This window comes from Rhinoderma darwinii, unplaced genomic scaffold, assembly GCF_050947455.1.
Source record: "Rhinoderma darwinii isolate aRhiDar2 unplaced genomic scaffold, aRhiDar2.hap1 Scaffold_735, whole genome shotgun sequence".
NCBI lineage: Eukaryota > Metazoa > Chordata > Amphibia > Anura > Rhinodermatidae > Rhinoderma > Rhinoderma darwinii.
The window spans coordinates 131,186-143,216 of NW_027464297.1; the positions used below are offsets into that span (position 1 = coordinate 131,186).

Consider the following 12,031-nt stretch of genomic DNA (forward strand, 5'->3'; position numbering starts at 1 on the left):
ATATAGTGTCTATAATGTAAGTCTATGTAGTGTGTCCTGTGTATATAGTGTCTATAATGTAATTCTATATAGTGTGTGCTGTGTATATAGTGTATATAATGTAAGTCTATGTAGTGTGTGCTGTGTATATAGTGTGTGCTGTGTATAGAGTGTATATAGTGTGTGCTGTGTATATAGTGTCTATAATGTAAGTCTATGTAGTGTGTGCTGTGTATATAGTGTCTATAATGTAAGTCTATATAGTGTGTGCTGTGTATATCGTGTGTGCTGTGTATATAGTGTCTATAATGTAAGTCTATGTAGTGTGTGCTGTGTATATAGTGTCTATAATGTAAGTATATATAGTGTGTGCTGTGTATATAGTGTCTATAATGTAAGTCTATGTAGTGTGTGCTGTGTATATAGTGTCTATAATGTAAGTCTATGTAGTGTGTGCTGTGTATATAGTGTCTATAATGTAAGTCTATATAGTGTTTGCTGTGTATATAGTGTCTATAATGTAAGTATATATAGTGTGTGCTGTGTATATAGTGTCTATGATGTAAGTCTATGTAGTGTGTGCTGTGTATATAGTGTCTATAATGTAAGTCTATATAGTGTGTGCTGTGTATATAGTGTGTGCTGTGTATATAGTGTCTATAATGTAAGTCTATGTAGTGTGTGCTGTGTATATAGCGTCTATAATGTAAGTCTATGTAGTGTGTCCTGTGTATATAGTGTCTATAATGTAATTCTATATAGTGTGTGCTGTGTATATAGTGTCTATAATGTAAGTCTATGTAGTGTGTGCTGTGTATATAGTGTGTGCTGTGTATATAGTGTCTATAATGTAAGTCTATGTAGTGTGTGCTGTGCATATAGTGTCTATAATGTAAGTCTATATAGTGTGTTCTGTGTATATAGTGTGTGCTGTGTATATAGTGCCTATAATGTAAGTCTATATAGTGTGTGCTGTGTATATAGTGTCTATAATGTAAGTCTATATAGTGTGTGCTTTGTATATAGTGTCTATAATGTAAGTCCATATAGTGTGTGCTGTGTCTATAGTGTCTATAATGTATGTCTATATAGTGTGTGCTGTGTATATAGTATCTATAATGTAAGTCTATATAGTGTGTGCTGTGTATATAGTGTGTGCTGTGTATATAGTGTCTATAATGTAAGTCTATATAGTGTGTGCTGTGTATATAGTGTGTGCTGTGTATATAGTGTCTATAATGTAAGTCTATATAGTGTGTGCTGTGTATATAGTGTCTATAATGTAAGTCTATGTAGTGTGTGCTGTGTATATAGTGTGTGCTGTGTATATAGTGTCTATAATGTAAGTCTATGTAGTGTGTGCTGTGTATATAGTGTGTGCTGTGTATATAGTGTCTATAATGTAAGTCTATGTAGTGTGTGCTGTGTATATAGTGTCTATAATGTAAGTCTATGTAGTGTGTGCTGTGTATATAGTGTGTGCTGTGTATATAGTGTATATAGTGTGTGCTGTGTATATAGTGTGTGCTGTGTATATAGTGTCTATAATGTAAGTCTATGTAGTGTGTGCTGTGTATATAGTGTCTATAATGTAAGTCTATATAGTGTGTGCTGTGTATATCGTGTGTGCTGTGTATATAGTGTCTATAATGTAAGTCTATGTAGTGTGTGCTGTGTATATAGTGTGTGCTGTGTATATAGTGTCTATAATGTAAGTATATATAGTGTGTGCTGTGTATATAGTGTCTATAATGTAAGTCTATGTAGTGTGTGCTGTGTATATAGTGTCTATAATGTAAGTCTATGTAGTGTGTGCTGTGTATATAGTGTCTATAATGTAAGTCTATGTAGTGTGTGCTGTGTATATAGTGTCTATAATGTAAGTCTATATAGTGTGTGCTGTGTATATAGTGTCTATAATGTAAGTCTATATAGTGTGTGCTGTGTATATATTGTCTATGATGTAAGTCTATGTAGTGTGTGCTGTGTATATAGTGTCTATAATGTAAGTCTATATAGTGTGTGCTGTGTATATAGTGTGTGCTGTGTATATAGTGTCTATAATGTAAGTCTATGTAGTGTGTGCTGTGTATATAGTGTCTATAATGTAAGTCTATGTAGTGTGTCCTGTGTATATAGTGTCTATAATGTAATTCTATATAGTGTGTGCTGTGTATATAGTGTCTATAATGTAAGTCTATGTAGTGTGTGCTGTGTATATAGTGTGTGCTGTGTATATAGTGTCTATAATGTAAGTCTATATAGTGTGTGCTGTGTATATAGTGTGTGCTGTGTATATAGTGTCTATAATGTAAGTCTATGTAGTGTGTGCTGTGTATATAGTGTCTATAATGTAAGTCTATATAGTGTGTGCTGTGTATATAGTGTCTATAATGTAAGTCTATATAGTGTGTGCTGTGTATATAGTGTCTATAATGTAAGTCTATGTAGTGTGTGCTGTGTATATAGTGTCTATAATGTAAGTCTATGTAGTGTGTGCTGTGTCTATAATGTAAGTCTATATAGTGTGTGCTGTGTATATAGTGTCTATAATGTAAGTCTATGTAGTGTGTGCTGTGTATATAGTGTCTATAATGTAAGTCTATATAGTGTGTGCTGTGTATATAGTGTCTATAATGTAAGTCTATATAGTGTGTGCTGTGTATATAGTGTCTATAATGTAAGTCTATATAGTGTGTGCTGTGTATATAGTGTCTATAATGTAAGTCTATATAGTGTGTGCTGTGTATATAGTGTCTATAATGTAAGTCTATAGTGTGTGCTGTGTATATAGTGTCTATATAGTGTGTACTGTGTATATAGTGTCTATATAGTGTGTGCTGTGTATATAGTGTCTATAATGTAAGTCTATATAGTGTGTGCTGTTTATATAGTGTGTGCTGTGTATATAGTGTCTATAATGTAAGTCTACGTAGTGTGTGCTGTGTATATAGTGTCTATAATGTAAGTCTATATAGTGTGTGCTGTGTATATAGTGTCTATAATGTAAGTCTATGTAGTGTGTGCTGTGTATATAGTGTCTATAATGTAAGTCTATGTAGTGTGTGCTGTGTATATAGTGTATAATGTAAGTCTATGTAGTGTGTGCTGTGTATATAGTGTCTATAATGTAAGTCTATGTAGTGTGTGTGTTTATGTGTGTGTTTGTCATAATGTAAGTCTATATACTGTGTGCTGTGTATATAGTGTGTGCTGTGTATATAGTGTCTATAATGTAAGTCTATGTAGTGTGTGCTGTGTATATAGTGTCTATAATGTAAGTCTATATAGTGTGTGCTGTGTATATAGTGTCTATAATGTAAGTCTATGTAGTGTGTGCTGTGTATATAGTGTCTATAATGTAAGTCTATATAGTGTGTGCTGTGTATATAGTGTCTATAATGTAAGTCTATGTAGTGTGTTCTGTGTATATAGTGTATATAATGTAAGTCTATGTAGTGTGTGCTGTGTATATAGTGTCTATAATGTAAGTCTATATAGTGTGTGCTGTGTATATAGTGTCTATAATGTAAGTCTATGTAGTGTGTGCTGTGTATATAGTGTCTATAATGTAAGTCTATATAGTGTGTGCTGTGTATATAGTGTCTATAATGTAAGTCTATGTAGTGTGTGCTGTGTATATAGTGTCTATAATGTAAGTCTATATAGTGTGTGCTGTGTATATAGTGTCTATAATGTAAGTCTATGTAGTGTGTGTGTGTGTGTCATAATGTAAGTCTATATAGTGTGTGCTGTGTATATAGTGTCTATAATGTAAGTCTATGTAGTGTGTGCTGTGTATATAGTGTCTATAATGTAAGTCTATGTAGTGTGTGCTGTGTATATAGTGTGTGATGTGTATATAGTGTCTATAATGTAAGTCTATGTAGTGTGTGCTGTGTATATAGTGTCTATAATGTAAGTCTATGTAGTGTGTGCTGTGTATATAGTGTCTATAATGTAAGTCTATGTAGTGTGTGCTGTGTATATAGTGTCTATAATGTAAGTCTATGTAGTGTGTGCTGTGTATATAGTGTCTATAATGTAAGTCTATGTAGTGTGTGCTGGGTATATAGTGTCTATAATGTAAGTCTATATAGTGTGTGCTGTGTTTATAGTGTCTATAATGTAAGTCTATATAGTGTGTGCGTGTAGTGTGTGTGGTTTGAATATATAGTGTGTGGTGTTAGTGTGAATTGTATATAGGGTGTTTAATCTCACATTTTTTGTGTGTGAAATAATTTCCCACCCATAGAGCCCTCTGCAGTAAGTCAGATGCTCAGAACCCCCCCCCCCCCCCCTGCAGTATAATCTCCCCCATGGAGCCCTCAGTAGTTTTTATACTGCAGGGGGGGGGGGGCAGAGCGTTTGATTGACTGTTCAGGGTTCTATAGGGGAATAACTCCTTCCCCCCCCAAGAGCCATAAGGGCGGATTTACACGAACGTGTAATACGTCCGTGCAACGCGCGTGCTTTTCACGCGCGTCGCACGGACCTATGCTAGTCTATGGGGCAGTGCAGACTGTCAGTGATTTTTGCGCAGCTTGAGTCCGCTGCGTAAAACTGACATGTCCTATATTTCTGCGTTTTTTGCGCATCACGCACCCATTGAAGTCAATGGGTGTGTGAAAATCACGCATGCCACACGGAGGCACCTCCGTGGGACGTGCGTGATTTGCTCAACAGCAGTAAAACTGTGATTGCAAACAGAAAAGCACCAGGTGCTACAAACATACAAACAGAGTGTCATAATGATGGCGGCTGCGCGAAAGGCACGCAGCCGCGCATCATATGGTGATGACACACGGAGCTGTTAAGTGTCTTTTGCGCGCGCAAAACGGCGTATTTTTTGCGTGCGCAAAACGCACATGCTCGTGTAAATCTGCCCTAAGTGTCAGACGCTTAGACCCTCCCATAGGGCACTCAGCAGTCAGTCAGATGCACTGGGGAGGGGTGTCTGACTGCTTAAAGGGTAACTAATGAAACTTTTTAAAAAAAATTACATGTCATAGTGACATGTCAAATGTTCTAATCGGTGGGGGTCCGGGCACTGAGACCCCACCAATCGCTGAAACAAAGCGCTCAGGTGAGTGATGTGCCACTTTGTTTCTGATCGTCTTTCCTCTGATAGCCGAGCATGCGGTGTACGGGCACAACAGAAAGTCTATGAGTCCGTACACCGCGCCGAGGAAAGACAATCAGAAATGAAGTGGAACAGCGCTCACCCGGGCACTCCTGCTGCTTTGTTTTAGTGATCGGTGGTGGTCTCAATGCTGGGACCCCCATCAATCAAAACTTCTGACATATCACTCTCACTATGACACGCCAAATGTTTTTTAAAAGTTTAGTTACCTCTTGGGGACTGAATTTATTGGTTTGAGTTAATGTATGGGCCTGGGTCTTAATTTGCTTAGGGGTCTGGGGTATAAGACAATTTATGGTGTTTATTTCTGAATTTTTATGTTGCTATAGATGCTGAAAATGGCTACAGAATCGAGGGGAAAAGATTTCTCATCAGGAAACTCTGCAATCATCAGGAGAAGTCGCCATAACGGTCTGTGTCAGATGGAGAAGAAAAGAGAACGACCCATCAGTGAAGACATCTCCTGTGAGTCATTGCATTTATCTGTCCCCTCTCCTGACATGCCTGTTATCGGAAATCCTTGTATTCCACATAAAGTCTTTGTGTACCCAGGACTAATAGACAAATGCGTGTTACCATTCCCCTTGTCAGGAGGAAGTGTCCCACACAGTGTGATAATGTCAGCGATGGTTGGAGACTGTCAGTGTGTAGGGACACAGCCCTTTGACAAGGGGAATCGTAACACTCATTTGTCAATGCTCACACAGAAAGGTGGTGTTTAATATAGACATGGTGTGGCAGGGCGGTGGTGGAGAAGGGGGCCCAAGCTTGAGGAACAGCCCAGGGCCCATGGTTTACTTAATCCGCCACTGATCGCTGGAGGATAAAACACAGACTCCTAGATACGTTTGGGATCGCTGCGAATGCGCCACAAAAAAACGGAACTGCTATTTGATGCGTGATTTACATCCCCTTTGAATTCAATGGGGAAATCCCGCAACATATAATCAGTGTTTACGTAAAGACAATTGACATGCTGCGAAATGAAATTCCGCATCGCAGGTGAATTTGAGCGTATTTTTCTACTCAGTATTTACACAGCGTGTGGATGAGATTTGTTTTACCTCATCCACTTTGCTGCTGCTGTATTTGTTGCGGATTTTTTGCAAAGAAATCAGTTGTGGAAAGTCCGCCGTATTTACGCAGCGTGTGAACTGGCCCTAAAAGTGAGCGTGATCTCACGTAGCAGCTAAGGGACAATCCTGATAATCAGGTTAGGAGCAGCTTCTCTGACGTTGTTGGCTGTTCATAAGGCTAAGCCGTCTGCCATGGGAAGAAGTGAAAGCCGACAAGAAGGAGCGCCTATGACTTGCGAGTCAAATGATAACCTTAGGAACAGCCAACAACCTCAGAGAAAGTGCCACTAAGCCGTCTGCCACGAGTCCCAGGGGCGTAGTTAAGGTCTTAAAACAACAGGGGCAATAGCCTCAACATATATGCCCCATAAAAAATGTGTGTGTGTGTGTGTGTGTATGTGTGTGTATGTGTGTGTGTGTGTGTGTGTGTGTGTGTACACCGTGTTCCAAATTATTATGCACATTGGATTTAAGTGTCATAAACATTTAATTATTAGTTTTTCAATGAAACTCATGGATGGTCTTGTGTGTTAGGCGGGATTCACACGACCGGGTCGCGTCCGAGTGCCGGCCGGTAAAATCGGCCATTCTGCCCGGCCGGTTTGCATAAAGTTAAGCATCCGTGCCGGGCCGGGCAGATCCGGACAGTGACATCATCGGCAACTCCTGAAGGGGAATCCCCATGTGTTCGGGGATTCCGCTTCAGGAGTTTCCCCTGATGTCACTGCCCAGATATGGACAGAGACATCAAGCGCTCTGTCCAGGAGCGGAATCCCCGAACACACGGGGATTCCGCTCCTTCAAGGAGCTAAAGTGCGGCTAGCACATAGCAGAGCGGGGAGATACCTCCCCGCTCTGCTATAGTGGCGTCGCTACAGTAGTAGCAGCAGCAGCAGCTGCTGCAGCTGCTAGCGGCGCCATCAAAGATGTCGCCGGGCCAGGGCGCTTTTAACAAGCAGGAGAAGGGAGCCAGCGCAGCGCTCCCTCCACCTGCTGTACACCCCGGCCCTGCCACACCGTGTACAGCGATGCCATTCGTCAGAATGGCGTCAACTCCTCCTCCTCACATGCACTCTGCGCTGTGAGGAGGAGGAGATAGAGCGCAAGAGCCGGAAAACCCGGCCGTCACTCGGGACACATCCCGGTGATGGCCGGGTATTACCCGGCCCCATAGACTTCTATGGGAGCCGGGCGGCCGGGTACCCGGGCGAAAATAGAGCATGTTCTATTTTTTGACGGGCGGTTTTGCCGGCCGTCAAAAAATCGGCCGTGTGAATAGCCCCATTAGGGGTCTATTATTCCTAATGCAGCCGGGTGCCGGCCGATTTATGAACGGCCGGCACCCGGCCGGGAAACCCTGCCGTGTGAATGAGGCCTTAGGGCTCTTTGGATCATTGTAATCAATCTCAGACACCTGTGATAATTAGTTTGCCAGGTGTGCCCAATCAAAGGAAAACTACTTAAGAAGGATGTTCCACATTATTAAGCAGGCCACAGGTTTCAAGCAATATGGGAAAGAAAAAGGATCTCTCTGCTGCCGAAAAGCGTGAAATAGTGCAATACCGTGGACAAGGAATGAAAACATTGGATATTTCAAGAAAACTTAAGCTTGATCATCGTACTGTAAAAAGATTTGTGGCTGATTCAGAGCACAGACGGGTTTGTTCAGATAAAGGCATAATGAGGAAGGTTTCTGCCAGACAAATGAATAGGATTAGGAGAGCAGCTGCTAAAATGCCATTGCAAAGCAGCAAACAGGTATTTGAAGCCGCTGGTGCCTCTGGAGTCCCGCGAACCTCAAGGTGTAGGATCCTCCAGAGGTTTGCAAGTGTGCATAAAGCTATTATTCGGCCACCCCTAAACAATGCTCACAAGCAGAAACCGTTGCAGTGGGCTCAGAAATACATGAAGACTAATTTTCAAACCGTGTTGTTTACTGACGAGTGCCCTGCAACCCTGGATGGTCCAGATGGATGGAGTAGTGGATGGTTGGTGAATGGCCACCATGTCCGAACAAGGCTGCAACGTCAGCAAGGAGGTGGCGGAGTCATGTTTTGGGCTGGAATCATGGGGAGAGAGCTGGTAGGCCCGTTTAGGGTCCCTGACGGTGTGAAAATGACCTCTGCAAAGTACGTAGAGTTTATGACTGACCACTTTCTTCTGTGGTACAAAAAGAAGAACCGTGCCTTCCGTAGCAAAATTATCTTCATGCATGAACATGCACCATCTCATGCTGCAAAGAATACCTCTGTGTCATTGGCTGCTATGGGCATAAAAGGAGAGAAACTTATTGTGTCGCCCCCATGTTCCCCTGACCTCAACCCTATTGAGAACCTTTGGAGCATCCTCAAGCAAAATATCTATGAGGGTGGGAGGCAGTTCACATTAAAACAGAAGCTCTGGGAGGCGATTCTGACATCCTGCAAAGATATTCAAGCAGAAACTGTCCAAATACTCACAAATTCAATGGATGCAAGAATTGTGAAGGTGATATCAGAGAAGGGGTCCTATGTTACCATGTAACTTGGCCTGTTAAGTTTTTTTTATTGAAAGAGCTTTTGATTTCTATAAATATGACCTCCTGATGCTGCAAATTCAACAAATGACCATTTTAGTCTCTTTACAACTTTTAAAATGTTTTGATCTCTGTTGTGCATAATAATGTGAAACAAAAAATTCAGTTATCATTAGGATATTTGTTCAATAAAATTAGCATTATACTCCAACGGCTGATGCTTGAAGATTATACTGACTGTCATTTGCATCGACTATTTAGGAAAATCAGTGAAAAATAACATTTGCGTAATAATTTGGAATACAGTGTAGATCGAAATCCGGAGCATTAACCGGTCACTGCCGGCTCCGTGGTTTCCTTCACTGTAATTGACATCAGCACCAAAACCAGTTAATGTGTATAACGTACAAACGTGAGCGCCACACTTTCTGTATCACACCCCCGGTAATGGAGGGGGGGCAGACATCTTGGCTGTATGGGGCCCAGACATTCCTGATGGTGGCCCTGGCAGTTATGATCCGGTAGAGCTGGTTGTCACCCGGGCCGCTTCATTCCACTGTATGGCTTTGGACTTCTCAAGTTTGTCCTGCAAAAAATACAAAAAGTTATTTTGTGTTACTGCATTACAAAGACTTTGTGCAAATTAGAAAAGAAAAAACAGCAGTAAAGTCAGTAAACGGTCCTCGTGCTGTGAGGTTGTTCGGCTGCTCATTCAGTCTGTTTCTGGTTTGGCAGCCGAATGGTGGCCATTTTGGCCTAAAAGGGCAAATTTGCTGCTCTGGAGACTGGGAAAACCGGACAGTGAGAACCCCAATGTTAACTGAAATAGCAGCATATTGGTTGTCGCACAGTTTTTCCAGGTAATGGAAACCTAAAAATATAAATTCAGAACTTTTCGGTTATCTGATGTATATGGCTTGGCTTCAAGGGATTCTTTACTTTTTTCGGGGGTTCTCCAGACAATCACTACATTTTAGAAAGGGTCCCTTGACATTAAGCTGATTACAAAGTGTCCCCCTGAAGGGACCCCCAGCGATCAGCTGTGATCAGTAGGGAAACCTGGCAGTAAGTGTTCAATTTCCTTGCAGCACCACCGCAGGAGAAATTAGGCATTACACAGTGTCCATTCATAGCAATATGGTGTCTGCGTAATACAAGACAGGTCCACCAAAAAGAGAGAGATGTTCTTTGTAACCGCTCTCCACTCTGGCCGAGAGATGAACCTGAAAATGAAAATGAATGTTCTTGAATGAATTATACATGGGCGGCTCAGCCTGCCAGAGCGTGTCTCTCTTTTGGGTCATAGAGTGGCATCAAGGCATATGATATCCATAATGCTAAATAGGTGAGACAAACCCTTTAATCTCTTCTGCTGCCTATTATAATAGTAAATGAATAAGGCTGCATGAGTGATATCACGTCTGTAGGGTCCAGCTGCATGGTTGTCAGCCACGTCTGTAGGGTCCAGGTGCATGTTTGTCAGCCACGTCTGTAGGGTCCAGGTGCATGTTTGTCAGCCACGTCTGTAGGGCCCATGTGCATGGTTGTCAGCCACGTCTGTAGGGTCCAGGTAAATGGTTGTCAGCCACATCTGTAGGGTCCAGGTGCATGGTTGTCAGCCACCTCTGTAAGGTCCAGGTGCATGGTTGTCAGCCACGTTTGTAGGGTCCAGGTGCATGAGTGATATCACGTCTGTAGGGTCCAGGTGCATGGTTGTCAGCCACGTCTGTAGAGTCCAGGTGCATGGTTGTCAGCCGCGTCTGTAGGGTCCAGGTGCATGGTTGTCAGCCGCGTCTGTAGGGTCCAGGTGCATGGTTGTCAGCCGCGTCTGTAGGGTCCAGGTGCATGGTTGTCAGCTGCGTCTGTAGGGTCCAGGTGCATGGTTGTCAGCCACGTCTGTAAGGTCAAGGTGCATGGTTGTCAGCCACATTTGTAGGGTCCAGGTGCATGGTTGTCAGCCGCGTCTGTAGGGTCCAGGTGCATGGTTGTCAGCCGCGTCTGTAGGGTCCAGGTGCATGGTTGTCAGCTGCGTCTGTAGGGTCCAGGTGCATGGTTGTCAGCCACGTCTGTAAGGTCCAGGTGCATGGTTGTCAGCCACATTTGTAGGGTCCAGGTGTATGGTTGTCAGCCGCGTCTGTAGGGTCCAGGTGCATGGTTGTCAGCCGCGTCTGTAGAGTCCAGGTGCATGAGTGATATCACGTCTGTAGGGTCCAGGTGCATGGTTGTCAGCCGCGTCTGTAGGGTCCAGGTGCATGGTTGTCAGCCACGTCTGTAGGGTTCAGGTGCATGATTGTCAGCCACATCTGTAGGGTCCAGGTGCATGGTTGTCAGCCACGTCTGTAGGGTCCAGGTGCATGATTGTCAGCCGGGTCTGTAGGGTCCAGGTGCATGGTTGTCAGCCACGTCTGTAGGGTACATGTGCATGGTTGTCAGCCATGTCTGTAGGGTCCAGGTGCATGGTTGACAGCCACGTCTGTAGGGTCCAGGTGCATGGTTGTCAGCCACATCTGTAGGGTTCAGGTGCATGAGTGATATCACGTCTGTAGGGTCCAGGTGCATGGTTGTCAGCCACGTCTGTAGGGTTCAGGTGCATGATTGTCAGCCACGTCTGTAGGGTCCAGGTGCAGGGTTGTCAGCCACGTCTGTAGGGTCCAGGTGCATGGTTGTCAGCCATGTCTGTAGGGTCCAGGTGCATGGTTGACAGCCACGTCTGTAGGGTCCAGGTGCATGGTTGTCAGCCACATCTGTAGAGTCCAGGTGCATGGTTTCAGCCACGTCTGTAGGGTCCAGGTGCATGGTTGTCAGCCACTTCTGGAGGGTCCAGGTGCATGGTTGTCAGCCACATCTGTAGAGTCCAGGTGCATGGTTGTCAGCCACGTCTGTAGGGTCCAGGTGCATGGTTGTCAGCCACGTCTGTAGGGTCCAGGTGCATGGTTGTCAGCCACGTCTGTAGAGTCCAGGTGCATGGTTGTCAGTCACGTCTGTAGGGTCCAGGTGCATGGTTGTCAGCCATATCTGTAGGGTCCAGGTGCATGAGTGATATCACGTCTGTAGGGTCCAGGTGCATGGTTGTCAGCCACGTCTGTAGGGTTCAGGTGCATGATTGTCAGCCACGTCTGTAGGGTCCAGGTGCAGGGTTGTCAGCCTGGTCTGTAGGGTCCTGGTGCTTGGTTGTCAGCCACGTCTGGAGGGTCCAGGTGCATGGTTGTCAGCCACGTCTGTAGGGTCCAGGTGCATGGTTGTCAGCCACGTCTGTAGGGTCAGGTGTATGGTTGTCAGCCAAAACAACAAAAAACACTCCTGCCAAACCAGTTACCC

The 12,031-nt window shown here is 43.6% G+C and overlaps 1 protein-coding gene across 1 annotated transcript in view; it reads left to right on the top strand.

Annotated features, from left to right (window-relative positions):
* Window positions 1-12,031, top strand: part of LOC142729746 (protein kinase C delta type-like) — a 153,975-nt gene that overhangs the window by 3,048 nt on the left and 138,896 nt on the right. Inside the window, exon 2 of the mRNA XM_075849327.1 lies at window positions 5,452-5,587. The gene's annotated coding sequence lies outside the window, so the exon portion shown is untranslated. The remainder of the gene's footprint in view (window positions 1-5,451; window positions 5,588-12,031) is intronic.